Source organism: Nymphaea colorata, chromosome 11 (genome assembly GCF_008831285.2).
Source record: "Nymphaea colorata isolate Beijing-Zhang1983 chromosome 11, ASM883128v2, whole genome shotgun sequence".
NCBI classification, from domain to species: domain Eukaryota; kingdom Viridiplantae; phylum Streptophyta; class Magnoliopsida; order Nymphaeales; family Nymphaeaceae; genus Nymphaea; species Nymphaea colorata.
In genome coordinates this window covers 12,676,606-12,691,666 of record NC_045148.1, presented here as the reverse complement: position 1 = coordinate 12,691,666, position 15,061 = coordinate 12,676,606, and the positions used below count along the sequence as shown (strand labels likewise).

The following is a 15,061-nucleotide window of genomic DNA, read 5'->3' as shown; positions in this document are numbered from 1 at the left end:
TTATATATATATATATATATATATATAATTATAAATATACTAATAATATATGTATATGTAGTATACATATATGAATATATATTATATGTATGTATGTTATATGTATTATATATATATGTTATATACACATGTATGTTATGATATATATTGCATAATAATATATTACAGATATATTGTTATAGATACAATACAACTTATTATATTGTATATACATATGCACGTGGTATATAATATATACAACGTAGGATATATACATAGCATATTATATACAAACACACCTATATGTACACACATATATATAATATGCATATATACATATACTGTAACAAATAAAATATGCATGTATAACATGTGAACAATATATACGTATAAGTAACATATTTACAATATTATATGTTACATGATCTATACATATATTATAAGATATACTTGTATTATTACATATGTTGTCATGTATATAATATATTTATATAACAATCTGACATATATATGCGTAGATATATGTATATACAAATAGCATATAGGTTATATGTGTAACCATATATGTGATAACATATACATATAACATAATATATGTATATATGTATCGTACGTAAAACATATATATATGTATAACATGTACCATATGTGGCATACATGTAATATGTATGTATATACATATGTATTATACATGTATACATATATATATTCTCTCTCTCTCTCTCTCTATATATATATATATATATATATATGTATATATATATATATATATATATATATATATATATATATAACAATATGCATGTATGACAATATATACGTATATAGTAACATATCCATTCTTCTTCCATCTTGGGTTTTTTGTGGCTTCTGTGGGGTTTCTGAATAACATGTTATCTATATATATATATATATATATATATATATTCTGTTGAAGTTTTAGCTTTGGAAGGTTCAGTAGTTAAGCACGTTCTGCTGCGTGTTTTTTTGTGGTGTTTTGATAGCATTTGGAAGGCTCTGGTATGTGTATTGTGGACTGCAGTTCTGCTCCTTTGCAGGTAGATGGCCTCATTTGTAGATGATTTTTCTCTCATTTTCTAATCCTGTTTCCAAATTTCCTTTGTATTCTAATGTATAAAAGAGACGCATTGCATATCATGGGCTTTAGTAGATCAGATTTCGGTTTGCACTCTGAAGAAGATTGAATGGTTATTCTCCAGAAATTTTACTTGATTTTAACAAATGCCGAAATTTATTTGGCATGATTATAATCTTGATTTCAATGCTCTCGTGGTCTCTGAATGGCTGCCTGAATGTGCTATTCCGGCTCTGTTGTTCGCATGTCTGCATGTCTAAGTAGATCTGCTCCACTTGCTTGATCTGTACACTCTTGTCTGCATTGATGTATATTTTGGATAGTATATATTTTACAAATTATAATTTATGCTCTACCATACACATATTCTGATAGTATGAATGTATGTTAGATTTATGATATTAAACCAGGATCAAAAGAACAAAAGATATAGGACAGTGTGATGGTGGGGCTCTGCTCATGTGCAATATGATTGTCTTAGTCTTGGCACAAGATTCTTCACTTTCAAGCATAATTTCCTTCAGCATTATGGTGGCATCTTTCAAGCATGATATACTTCAGTGTTACTAGTGCACCCACCAGTACCACCAGATCTATGTTTGCACAAGCATGATTTCTCTTTTTAAAGATATCATTTACACATACATTGCATATGAACCATATCAATCTTACATTTAGTTTCTATTTGAATATATGCATATATTTCTGCGGCCTTCCATTTAGTGGTAGGATAGTTGATAGAATCTTGAGATGATTTTGAAATATGGAGTAGACTTGACCTGCCGTTTTTATGTGCTTCCAAGTGACTTTCTTTTTTCTTAACTAATTTATTGTCATTGCTTTCTTTAATCATTTTGTTGTTTTCATATTTTAAGTGAGAGTTATCACACCCTATAAAGCTCTGCATTTTTCTTTCTTATTAGTTAAATATGTATTTGTGTGTATATGATTGTGGGCATAGGATCACACACACACACACACACACACACACACACACACATATATATATATATAGATATATTTATATTTATATTTTTATATAATAGTAGACCTAGTTAAACCTGCAATTAAGTCATAACGAGGTAGCCATGTAGTCGCAAACAAGGGGATTACTACTTTTGCATGGATAATGGAATTAACAGAAATATCAAATGAGGCATTTAAACAAGACTACAAAAACTGAAAAGCCACCCTCTTTTATGAAAGTGTAGCAGCAAATTTGGATGAAAGCCTTGGTGCAACTGAAGAGGGCCTATTTGATCTTGTCCTGCAATAGTTTTGGTGGCCATTTATGTCACATGGGTGTGGGTACGGTACGGGTACGGCGAAGGGGTTTGCAGTCACTCTTTCTCAGCCTACGCATGACACACCAGTCTCTGCACTTTTGATATCAAGAAGACGTGGCCGTAGTTCTTATGGTAAAACTAGGGGATGTGGTATAGGCTGTGGTGCAGGATGCGGCGGAGTTCACTACTCTTATTGTGGCAAACTAGGTCATTTAGAGGACTGATGTTGGAACAAGCATCCTCTTCTTTGTTCTACTGGTCCACCAGGGCATGGTGGAGAGAGAACCATTGCAGAAAGAGGGACTTCTTCATCTAATGCAACTTCCTCACAAGCTACAGCTTCTATGGTTGAGTTCCCTACCTGTTCTCCTATACATCCATCATATTCTCTCAACTTAAGTAAGGAGGAATATGATCTGGTTCTAGCTCAAAGGTCCCCCTCTACATCTACTAGCACTGCTGCAATAGAGTCGGCTTTCACTTTTGATGCCCCTACCAATGGCCCAGGTATGATATGGATGATTGATTCAGGAGGCTCCAGGCATTGTTATAATCAGTCATAGATGTTTTTATCATTAACCAGGTTCACTACACCACAACACGTCATATTGTTGATGGCAAGTTGTGTAACACTCATTGTTTTTTGTAGGTGGGCCGGATCGGGTCCAGACCCAGACCCGAATCTAGCAGCCTGGGAGCCCAACGTCGCCCTCCTCTCCCTCGTCTTTCCCTCGTCTCCCTCGTTTCCCCTCTTTGTCTCTCCCTTTGCTACGACCACAACGCAAAGAAGAGGAAGGCGGAGGTCAGTGCAGCGGTAACGAAAGTGGACGGCGGTGGCGATGCTCAGGTAAATTAGCGGTCTCTCTTTCTGTCTCTTCCTCTCTCTCCCGTGTTATTCCCCTTTTTGCCAGCCCTCTCTCCCGCACACTCTATCCATGCTCTCTGCTCGATTCCTCTCCCCTCTGTTCGAGCCCTCTTTGCTCACCCTCTCTCTATGCACGCCCTTTTCCTCCCACGCATCCTTGCATGTTCTCTCTCTGCCTGCACTCTCCCCTCTCCATCAGCACCCTCTTCCCACGCCCTTTCCCTCTCTCACAGCCCCTTTACAACGACTGTTGGCCTCTTCTAACGACAAAACCCTCTCCTAAACCTTCTTTTCACCGATTTTGATTCTCTTATCACTGTTTGATCAGATTTCAGCATGGGGACGTGTTCTTCCCCCTCATAACAGTGGCTAGAACGCGTTGGTGGTGGCGGCATTGAGAGATTTTAGCCATTTGAGGACTTCTTGAACTCGTGAGTTGGCTGCCGGGAAGACCGCACCAGTTCGGATTCTTAAATAGGGGTGAGCAATGCCTAATTGAGCCTATATTGTTGTGTATTTTATGTTGGAGCACGTATAAATATTGTTTGGGCATGGTAGAATTAAGTATTGGTGATTTTAGGATGCATGTTAGCGACTTTGCTTTTTGGAGAAAGTTTAGGATTATGTTGGAGAAGCAATTGTTCATGTCTATAACGATCTTTTAAGCTTAAAGTGTTGATTTTCGAAGCAATAGGGAAGCATGGTAGAGATTGTGATGTTGTGGAAAAGATTTAGAACCGTCTTAGTGAGCACGTGGCGCATGCTTTTGTGAATGGGTGTATCTTGGCGTTATTTGGGGAAAGAATACGTAAGTTGGATGTAACTATTGGGTTGACGCCTCAACTAAAGAAAACAAATGAGAATTGTGTTAGTGATAGATTGATCGCAGCCTTGAGTTTTGACGTTTGGTGGCAACGTCAGGAAGTTGGGAGGAGGCCTATTGGAGGGCTTGTAGGTCGACACTACCCGTCGACACCCTCTTGAGGCGATGACATGCCTCACTGGTTATATTTTCTACTTGTATACATTGTAAAGCGAAACGAGTAGAGAACTTACCATTTGATTATGTTTGCAGGTACATCGGGCAGGTCAAGTAGGCCTTGAGCAACGTGGGTTGTAGTTCGAGGTGTTTAGTGGATGCGCGACAAGTATGGCGACATTCCAGGCAAATCCCTGCCTGAGGCCAATGTGTGAATATGTGTTCCTAGGATCGTGGGATCCTAAGATTGTGATGTGATTGAATGATTGTTCTGTGAGTGAATGTATGTATGCATGAAAACGATTTGATATATGATAAGTTTTGTTTTGGAAAGCTATTAGAAGCTTATTTTGAAAATGTTACGCATTGCATGTACATGCTAAAATTGATAACTGCTTAGGACAGATGAGGTGGGGTATCGAGTCCAGTGTCTCCTCGACCCCAATCGTGCATAAGAAAACATCATAGAATGATAATTGCCTAGGGCAGCTATGAGCCAATCACGGATCGAGACTACTCTTCGTGGTTTGGCTAAGTTTTGAAAGATGTGACTGATATGTGTGATTGTGAATGTTGTGAATTGTTGCATATGCATTTTCATGAAAAATGATCCAATTGAATGAATTGAAGGGTAGTTGTACTTGTATTGTTATGACGGCTAGCTAAGACTATTAATGTTATGTGTAGCCCTCGTGCGAAGGCAATTGGAGGTGTGGGTGCACTTGTGAAGTGAACCAACCTCATGAGCTACCCAGTCATTTTGTGAATGATTTGTCATGTGACAAGTTTTGTTTTGGAAAGCTATTAGAAGCTCGTTTTGAAAATTATCATGCATTTGCATGTGCATGCTAGAATTGATAACTGTTTAGGACAGATGAGGTGGGGTATCGAGTCGAGTGTCTCATCGACCCCGATTGTGCATTAGAGAGCATCATAAAATGATAATTGCATAGGACAGCTACGAGCCATCACAGATCGAGACTACTCTCCGGGATTTGGTTAAGTTTTGAAAGATATGAATGATGTGTTTGATAAGATGTGAGTGCTAATGAATGTGAATGTTGTGATTTGTTGCATGTGCATTGCCGCGGGCAATGATGCAAATGAATGAATTTGAGGGTAGATGTACTTGTACTGTTATGACGGCTAGCTAAGACTGTTAATGTTATGTATGGCCCTCGTGAGGAGGCAATTGGAGGTGTGGGTGAACTCGTGAAGTGTACCAACCTCATGAGCTAGCCAGTCATTTTGTGAATGTGCTATTATAATGATAATAATGAAAGATTAAGAGATGAGAGGCTAGTGGGATGTGCCTATGTGTTTGAGAGTTGTCCCACCTTCGCCACTGGTCTCGCCTGTTCGGAGCGCAGCCGGTGCAAGGCCCTAGGGTACTGTTGTGTGATGTGCTTGGAGCGTTGGGCTCTTGCCTTTCCAACCTGGGTGTCCTAGGGAAGGCTGAGTATCTCTGCTTGGAATTCACACACCCATGGATGAGTGCTCTACTGCTGCACTCTCGGCTATGGGCCGCCAATGGTGTGCACGTGCCTGTGTTTGCACCCACAGGAACTGTCAATTCACTAAAGCTAATGAAAATGAAAGTATGTGAATGAAGTGCATGTTATTGATGTGCATGTGAATTGAAATTGTGTTATCTTGGCCATTGAGTGGCCTTTACATGTTGTGGTCTATGTGAGGGGCTTTTTTGGCAAATGATGTGACTATGCCCCGACACGATATAATGATAATTTGTTTTTTCTTTTATGATTGTTATTATTACATATTTGAGCCCTACCCAAGAGGGTTTGGGATTTTCCTGGCTTGTTGCCATTCTGCGAAGGCTAAGTCTTCAGTTGTTTCTTTTTTTTTTTCAGGTTTTGGCGGACCTGGGGCAGCAGGTTGAGCAGATGGTTTCGCTCGCATCCTACTGGGGAGGTTTTGGGTCTTTGGTAGTGCCGCCGCGTCATAGTTTGGTCTCTTTGATGTCTTATTCTTTTTAGGCATCATAGTTGTGGTTTGGGGCATTTTTGTCATATACATAGATGTAATTTTGTACGAATTGAAATTGTTATATAAATGAAAGTTTGCCCCATTGTTTTGAAGGACATAGCTCCCTCCTTTTTGAGTTGTTGTGTAGTCGCACATCAATGCTTTATGTTTAGAAAAAAATTGTTTGAGGGTCAAAAGTCGGTGTGTGACAAGTTGTCCCCTATTCTGGGCAACAACTGATATCTACCTCACACCTTTGGGCACCATTACTCATGTGCTATATGCTCATCGATTTCCTATTTGTCTATTATTTATTAGGTAATTGGCTAGAGACTTACAGTGTAGTCATTTTTTTATCTTGGTTCATGTTCTTTTCAGGACTTACAAACTAGGAAGACGATTGGTGGTGGCCATGAACGTGAGATACTCTATTTCCTTTCTGTCCCAGTAGATGTTGTTGCATCCTCATTCATATTGAAGACCTCTCCTTTGTAGTGGCACCTCAGACTGGGTCATCCCTCTGTGTCCAAACTTCGTCACATGTTTCTAGATATTCCTGCATCAGAGTCTTTCTTATGTGAGGCATGCCAGTTAGGCAAGCATACACGTATCAGTTTTTCCTCGAGTCAGAGTCCATCTAGTCAAAGTCCTTTTAATCTCTTTCAGGTTGATGTTTGGACTTTGAGTCGGGTGTGTTTTTATTCACATTTCTGGCATTACCTTGTTTTGGTTGATGATTTTACTAGAGTCAGTTTGGTTTCATTGTAAAAAATATTTGACTAATAATGCTCTTGAATTTAAGTCTTCAGTTCTACTTCAATTTTATGCCAACCATGGGATTTGACCACAATATACATGTCCTAACATGTCCCAACAAAATAGTGTTGCGGAACGCAAACATTGATAGCTTCTAAATGTGACCTGCACCCTCATGTTGCATACTCATAAGGCAGCCTACTTTTGGGGTAATGCTATCCTTACTGCATGCTATCTTACTAACAGATTGCCCTCGTCTCCATCCAAGAATGCATTCTCATTCAACTACTATATCCATATTGACCATTATTTCATATACCTCTCAAAGTATTTGGATGCACTTGCTTTGCACACATTTTAGGCCCAAACAAAAAAAAAAACTTGCTTCCCAAGCTATCAAATGTGTGTTCATTGGATATTCTGCTAATCAAAAAAACTATCGGTGCTTTGATCCTTAGAACAAGAAAGAGATTATCAATGCGGATGTTACATTCTTTGAGTCTCATCCTTATTTTTTCACTTCATGTCCCACTATGTCTGAGCTCCCAGTTTCTATTCTCTTCCTATCCCCCCAGTATCACTTGAGTCTATTCCATCCTCTCCACCACTGTCAGGTGATTGTTTCCTTGATCCTCCATCAGTCTATACTCGTCGTCAAGGTCCTCTCTAAACTACCCACCAGAGTCTTCTCATGAGGTAAGTTCTACTGGTGAGACTGACTCAGGTAGAAATTACAACTATTCTGCAGATGATCTACCAATCGTCATTCGCATGGCCAGCGACAATGCACAATGCATAGGATCTCTAACTCTGTTTCTATGGTCCATTTAAGTACAAGTTTGGTGCAGTTTGATGGAGGTATGTCTAGTCACACTATGCCATCTTCTCACCACCAAGCCTTATTAGACTTACGGTGGAAGCAAATCGTGCAGGAGAAAATGGATGTTTTTCTTTCTAGGGAGACTTGGGGCTTGGTAGATCCACCGATGAATTGTGATGTTGTTGGCTCCAAATGGGTATTTGCCATCAAATATCATTCAGATGGTTCCGTAAAGTGATTCAAAGCATGTTTTGTTGCTAAAGGTTATACACAGACTTATAGGGTTGAATTCTTTGAGACTTTTTTGCATGTGATACGGTCATGTTCTGTTCACCTAATTATACCGCTTGCAGTTAAGCAAGATTGGCCTCTTTTTCAGCTTGATGTGAAAAATGCATTTCTATGTAGTGATCTCTCTGAAACTATCTATATGTAACAACCACCTGGTTTTGAATGACTGGGGGAGTGTTCCAAGGTATGCAAACTTAAAAAGACTATCTATGGACTTAAACAAAGTTCTCACACATGGTTCCATAAGCTAAGTGAGGTTGTCTTTAAGTGTGGATCTCGAAGATCCCAGCTTGAACATTCATTGTTTATCAAGCGAAGCACATCTATTATAGTGATATTGATTGTATATGTTGATGATATTGTTCTCATTGGGGAACATAATCAAGAGATAGCTCAAACAAAGGAGTTTCTACAGAAACACTTTGTCACAAAAGACCTTGATCAATTCTATTATTTCCTTGGTATTAAAGTGGCTCGTAGCAGTAAAGGGGTTGTAATGTCTCAGAGGAAATATGTTCTTGATCTTCTACAGGAAATAGGGTTATTGGGGGCCAAACCTGCCACACTTCCTACGAATCCTTGAATTCATATTCATGATGATGAATTAGAGACTTGTGACTCTCGATTTTACAGATCTCTGATAAGAAAACTCTTACATTTGACTATCACTTGACCTGACATTAGCTTCGTTGTGAATAAGCTAAGTCAATTCATGGAAAAACCTTGGAAAGTTCATTGAGAGGTTGCTTTAATGGTGGTAAAATACTTGAAATCAGCCCTGGGAAAGGGGTAATAGTTCAAAAAGGGAGAATGTGTGGACATAGAAGCATATAGTGATGCTGATTATGCAGAGTCAATAGATGATAGGAGATCTACTATAGGCTTTTGCATCTTTATTGGACGGAATCTTATTTCTTGGAGGAGCAAGAAACAGAATGTGGTTGCTAGATCTAGTGCTGAGTCTGAATATAGAGTTATGGCTCAACTGTAGTTGAAATATCATGGGTCAAATTAGTGCTTTTAGAATTGGAAATTTCAGTCAAACTCCCAATGAAGATGCATTGTGATAACAGAGCAGCAACCTGCATTGCAAATATCCATGTTTTCCTCTCAGAGAGAACGAAACACATTGAAGTGTATTGTCATTATGTTCGGGACTTGGTACAAGGAGTCATTAGCACTATTCATGTCTCTTCTAAATATCAAGCAGCTGATATGTTTACTAGGGCTCTTACCATCGGTGATTTCTTGAGAGGATGTAACAAGTTGGGCATGATTGATATCTATACTCCAGCTTGAGGGGGAGTGTCAAATACTCCTAGGAGTTGGTTAGAGTCTTTCTGAAATATTAGAAAGTTGAAATATATTTATTTTATTGTTATCTTATTTCTAGTGGACTGAATCTGTAATTTGGTTACCGCCACCCTAATCTTTTTTTAATCTGAGATTAGGGTTTCATGAATGAAAGAAAGTTCTCTCTCTCTCTCTCTCTCTCTCTCTCTGATCGCAACAAGGTTGATAACTTGACAAGGTGTTGGTTGATGAATTTGTGTTAGATTGATGAATTTGTTTAAGTATTGTTTGGTCATTTATTGGAACATCATATCCTTTTTTTGTGTGTAAATTAAAAAAAAGTGCTTATTGTCTTTTCTGTGTATATATTCTGCAAATATGTTTTTCTCAATCTTATAAAGCGAAAAGGACTGCTATATTATATATGCTTGCTTTCTTTGTCAACTTTATGGAAAAATAAAAGGTAGCTTTTTCATACTATTGGCAATGTTAAGCTAAGCGTTCCTCTTATGTCTATATTGACAAGGATAATTCTTTGATATTTCATTTGCTGGTCTGGCCTGCAAATAAAATTCTATACAAGCAAACTTGTGCAATTTTATAATTTATATTTAGTTGTGTTGAGATTGAGATTTATATGTGGTAAACATAAGCAAAATATGGTTACAAGTTTGTCATTTGCCTGTACTCGAGAATAGTATGGATATGAAGATGTTATGATGTACAACTAGAGTTGCCTGCAAGTTTGCCAGAAATTTAGCATGAAATCCTGAAGTTGGGTAGAATTTTCCTAAGCATGGTTATTATATTTCATCTGTTGATTTGTTCATAATAGTAGTTATGAATCATAGTATGTTTCCCCAATTTTACTTTTAACTTCTGAAAGTGGTGGAATATTCTCTGACACTTGTTATCGTAAGTCATCATCATTCTTTAATTTCATTTTTATTTTACCTCTACTTTTTCTTAAGATCAAATGCTATTGCTGTATTTTATTGTCTGACATTTTTTTAGTGTGCTGATGGATGCATGGGCCTTGTGATATCCCTGCAGTAAGAGGAAGAACAAGTTGTTCTTTAACATGAGAAGCTAATAAATACAGAGTTATCCTTCCAGTGAATAATCTTTAACTGCAGGCAATTCAAGTTTTTGGGAGCTTGAACTTGATGTTGACGCATATTAGACCAAAATGGTTGTCATGGAATGTGAAAGTAAGTTTTTTCAGATAAGCACTGGTTGAAGTTCTTCTTTCTTCTTCCTCTCTTCTTGGTTCCTATATATTTTCTTATTCTTATCTGTTTTTTCTCCATCGTTGGGTTTTTTTGTGGCTTCTACAGGATTTCTGAATGACATGATATATATATATATATATATATATATATATATATATATATATATATATATATATATAGTTTGAGCTTTGGAAGGTTCTGTAGTTAAACATGTTTTGCTGCGTGCTTTTTTATGGTATTTTGGTAGCATTTGGAAGGCTCCGGTAAGTGTATTACGGACTGCAGTTCATGCACATATAAGTAAGTAGTATATGTGCATATATAAATTATGCATGTTATTTTACTATTATATAACATGTATATATACTATTAATACATGCCCGTATTTATAATATATTATACACATTGTATATACATGTTGCATATATAGTACGTGTTATGTCACTATTGTAATACATTATATATGTATAATGTATTATGAATATAATGACATTTATTATGTTTCATATATGTATGTAACATATATGAAATAATATTATATGTATATATGCATATATATAGAACAAGGGAGCCTTACTTGAAACCCACATTCTGTACACTAAGGCCCATCTAAATTATGCGTTGTTGTTTTGACGAAGGAGTAATTTTATCTAGGTGCATTGAAGAAGATAAGGGTGCGTTTGATGCACAGGGAAGAATTTAACGTGGTAAATTTTCCTGGCAAATTTTACTGGAAAAAAAAATAGGATGAAATTTAACCCTCTTCCGATTTGAGGTCCTGTTTGATGCACTGGAAGAATTTAACCTGTTAATTTTAACCCTGTTTGATGCACAATGAAGAATTTAACCTGGTAAATTTAACCACATTTGATGCACATGATAGATAATTTAGGAGACTTTTTTCAGAAATGAAATAAGTTGTATGACAAACAATAAATAAAAAACATTCAACATAACATGGTGATTTACTTAAATGACACGTTCTGGATATAAGTCACATAAACAGACGGCATCAAAGTCGTTGCATATTGGAAGTTTAACGAGTATAGATTCACAAAAACATTCACCACAACTGGTTGTCCCATCCAGTACATAAGTTTGACTACAACCTGTATGAAAGTTTAACGAGTACAGATCCAACAAACTTTAAAACAAGAACCAAATAACATGTGTGTCCCATCCAGTACATAAGTTTAACAAGTACAGATCCAACAAAGTTTAAAACAAGAACCAAATAACATATGTGTCCCATCCAGTACATAAGTTTAACCAATCCAACAAAGAAACCAAGTAGTAACAAAACAAGCAATCAAGAAAAGTGGAATGTGAGTCCGTCCATTTGTCTTCATCACTTCTTTCTCTTCCGTTGCGTTGACATCGACAATGTCCAATGGCCTACATAATTGCACACCGTATTTGTTGTGCAGATATTCATTCATGTGATATTGAGTTGCTTCAAAGTTATGAAATGATCTGAACAGGGCACCCTTGTAGCGATACACTAATGGTTGGCACTGCTCCCAACTGTTGTATATTCCTCGTGACCTACAAGCATGGTTAGCACAAAACAAAGCAAGATTAGCATAGATTGAAGACTAAAATTTTTTCCGCACAGCATTTTTCAGATATTAATGACCTTCCTGCTAATAACCACAAAACTATGGCAAAAGAAGTGAAGCATTAAAACCTCAACTTTGCCAGATTAAACTTAAAACCACAAGTCAAATTATAATATCCCCCACAAACAATGTAATGCGAGTTTCAGCAACTTCTAATAAAAATACTCTGTAAGGAAGCAATGAACTAGGAACCACAACCGATATATACTAGTCAAAAAAACCTCAACTGAGATTAAAATCCTAAACTGTAAGAAGAAAAAAGCAACACATATAATTAAAAAAAAAACGAGAAATAAGAAAGAAATAAAAGAACAAAGAAAGCAGACAATTTTGTACAAGATTCTGCACCATAAGAAGCCAAGAATCCAAAGCCTAAGAATCTCCATTGATCAACATATAAGAAGCAGCAAATCAAAATAACCTCAAAACAGAGAAACGAGAGTTCAAAACTGAGAAACCAGAACCTCATTAATAAGTCAGTAACAAATTGTTACTGTTAATTTTCAGTGGAACAGACGTAAAGATTGGAGCACATTCGTGGTTCCTCAAACTTTTTGGGCATAATCACTGGACAATTACAATGGGTAACAAACGAACCCTAAATTTTACTTGTTGTGTCTGCTCATACCCCACTTAAACATCTACATGTCTCTGTTCGATCGCAGGGCATAGCAAAGATTCAAACTTCTACCTTAAACATCTGAAGGTATAGTTCTGCCTCTGGAAGTTCCCCCAGTTGTAAACATCAATCTTATAAAAAGGAAGAACAAAAGGGGATTTAAGACTGTTGAAAGGAAGAACCTTCTTCCCTGCCGGTGAAGAGCTATGCTCACATTAAAAAGGAAGAACAAAAGGGGATTTAAGACTCTGTCGAAAGGAAGAACCTTCTTCCTTGCCGGTGAAGAGCTACGCTCACATTAAAAAGGAAGAGCAACGTCCTTCTATGCTATTCTAAAATCACAAGAAAGGGGATTTGAGAAATACCAGAAGTTGAGAATACGAGGGCAAAAGCAACAGCGATGGCGGATCGGAGGAGCGGCGAACGTGGGGTTGGCGGCTGCAGCCCTGTCTTCCCTGCCGGTGAGATGCCAAAAAAAAAATATTAGGGCAACAGAGAAATGGAGATAAGGACGGCATCAGAGAGCAAGAGAGAAAGGGAGAAAGAGAGGAAGGGAGATGCCTCCGAACCTGCGAGCGAGAAGCTGTTTGCTGTGCTACAGAACTTAGGCCACCGATTAGGGCACTGACGCGGGAGAAGATGAGAGCAGCAGAGAGCAAGAGAGAAAGGGGGAAAGATCACCGGCAGAGAAGCGGAGCGGCGACCGTCAGTGCGGCGACGGCGGACCGGCGACGGTGGGAGCGGGAGATGCAGGCCTACTCTTCAAGCGTACTCTTCGAGCGAGAGGAGGAGCTGCGGGCAGAGGGACGAAATGAGAGGGAAAGTCGAGCGGGGGGGAGGGGATGAGTCTCGAGTGCGGTGTGGAATTCCACCCGCTCACGTTACGCGTTAAACGGGGTGAATTTCACCCCGTTTGACGCATGTTTAGGCGGGCGGGTGGAATTCCACCCGCCCGTCCAGTTTTTTCCGAAAAAACTGAAATCACCCAGGCAATCAAACGCCCCCTAAGGAAGTAGAAAAGGGGCTTAGTGTATAAATCAACTGCCCGTGGTTTTCCACTAGGAGGATTACAAAAAGTACCTTGGTGACTCACGACTCCCAATGATATGTTTCTAATGATATTTCAGGTACATCTTCATATTTATGAACATATTCTGTTAAATGCATAGATATTCTTAGACGGAAGCTTCTGGAATCTTGAGAAAAGAAAAAACAAATGAGCACCACGCTTTTTTTTTTTTTGGTCTCGTGGTCCTCATATGACTTTGCTTCACACCTTTCTTTATTCATTTAATCAAATTTTTTAATTTTTCCAAGTGCTCATCTTTTATGTTTATGTGTTTTGCTTTGGTAACAAAACTTTCATTTATGGGAGGGTTTTCTGACATTTGCATGGGAAAGCGAGAGCAGCTCACCCAGGATGCACATGCTTTTTATTGTGCCGTTTGCAAGTTTCCATGATCCCTAGACAATTTTTATGGGTCGGAGCAAAACTGGACTCATTCAGCCCACGGATTCTAACGTTGTTTCTTTTGATCCATATTAAATTTTAAATTTGGTCTATTCAAATGCAGCCCTAAAAGGGGCTTGATCTCCAACAAAAATACAAGAAAGAAAATGAGAAAATCAATTTTGTGTTTTCTAAGTTGCTTTTCTGTTTAATGATGTTTAATCTCTAAAAATTCGTAGTGTAAAGAAGAAACAATTAATTTGATATTGTCATATTTAACGAAAGTGATAACTACTTTTTTTTACAAAAAATGTGAAAAAAAATAATAAGAGCGAAAATATAAACTGGTGTCAAGTTGCAGTTGAAGTTATTCATGATTGAATATCTCATTATTTTCTGTTCTAATCAAATATCAACATAGGAAGCAGAGACGAGAGAGTTGGAAGGTGCAGATTGGTAACCACTTGTAGTTTTCTTTCTACTTTTATTTTGTTCATTTTGGAGCCAATACGATTCAAGCTTAGGTAAGCTTGGGTTTAAAATTCAGCAGTGCTCATAACCTTGATGTATGCATGAGTCCACTTCTTGAGAAGGAACAGTTTGGACATTGCTCCTTGGTAAGCTGGGAAAAAGTAATTGGCATCGAAGAATTTTACTTGCCTTTCAACAAATGCAAGTGGGTCACATTTAAGGAATTTTATACTTGCCTCCTAACAAATACAAATAGGTCAGATATAAGGAATTTTAGTCTCCTCCTTCAACAAGCAAAGCCCTAATGATAAAGACGAGG

General features: G+C 37.8%; 1 long non-coding RNA gene across 1 annotated transcript; it reads right to left on the bottom strand.

Moving 5' to 3' along the window:
- Positions 1-11,655: 11,655 nt before the first annotated feature.
- On the bottom strand, positions 11,656-13,813 carry LOC116264823 (uncharacterized). Its single transcript, XR_004174929.2, has 3 exons — positions 13,391-13,813; positions 13,187-13,276; positions 11,656-12,128 (listed from the first exon to the last, which is right to left on the bottom strand). It is a non-coding gene; the product is annotated as an uncharacterized LOC116264823 (long non-coding RNA).
- Between the last annotated feature and the right edge of the window lie 1,248 nt (positions 13,814-15,061).